This window comes from Cyphomyrmex costatus, unplaced genomic scaffold (assembly GCF_001594065.2).
Source record: "Cyphomyrmex costatus isolate MS0001 unplaced genomic scaffold, Ccosl1.0 scaffold116, whole genome shotgun sequence".
Taxonomy (NCBI): Eukaryota; Metazoa; Arthropoda; class Insecta; order Hymenoptera; family Formicidae; genus Cyphomyrmex; species Cyphomyrmex costatus.
In genome coordinates, this window is record NW_017275130.1 from 233,834 (window position 1) to 234,908 (window position 1,075).

Below are 1,075 nucleotides of genomic sequence, written 5' to 3' on the forward strand. Positions count from 1 at the left end.
CATACATGCAGTCTTGCACTGATCTTAAAAAAAATTTAAGATTTCTAAATTTCTATGGACAATTTGATTTAAAGTTATATTTTAATTTTTACAAAAGATATTATTATTAAAAATCTTGAAGAGTTAGAACTGATAAGTTAAAATTCATGAAGAATAAATTTATGATTTATGCAAAATCCTTCATTTGTAACAAAACCTTTTTATGTTGAGGAAGGAAGCAATCTTGACTGTATGAAAAAAGATAAACTATAATCATGTACCACGTTATAGATTTTTGTATTACAATGTAGAGGAGAATGAGAATTTATCACGTGACAAACATATTTAATTATAAACAGTTTTATAAAACTGTCACCAATAAATCTCAATTATTACACATGCATGACGCCATAGGAAATTTCTGATTCAATCTACTGTGGAGACGCGTGAAATTAGCATCAAATGCTTTATGCGTTGTAATTGACATGGAAACCAAAATGTACTCACCAAAGCGTATAAGCATTAATGAAGTCTCCGCGAATTATTGCACTCTGTCATGTGCCAGTCAATTGTCGCAAAATAAACGCGCTATTCGCCATTTGCTTGTTATTGCTTCATTAATTGCAGGCGCGGCAAGTAAGCGGAAACACGCGTGGCGTATTATCTAATTTATCGGAGCGGCTTGTCCTCCGCAGATGCGTCGAGATGAGAGGCGATTTGGGTTGTGCTCGGGCAGTGATAAGCGCGGAGGATGCTATTAATCTGCGTGAGCGCACCTCGCGAAATATGCGAATCTCTCGCGAAGTAAAATAAAAGCGTATCCGGATACGCAGTATGCAGTATAGGTATCCGCGTTATTCGGGCGGTCGCGTCACAATGGCCGCAAGGCGATTATAAACTAGAGCAATTAATTATAAGTGGTCTCGCAGTATAACGACTTCATGCTGGAAATTCCGGCGTGTAACGCCGGTGCATACCGCGAATATTTGGTTTGCCATGAAACGCTTCAAGACCGGCCGTGCCTTCGTCTTCCGGTATGCGGTGAAACTGCAGTTCTCTGTTCTCTTCTACCCGCTTTCTAAACCCGCCCCCCCCC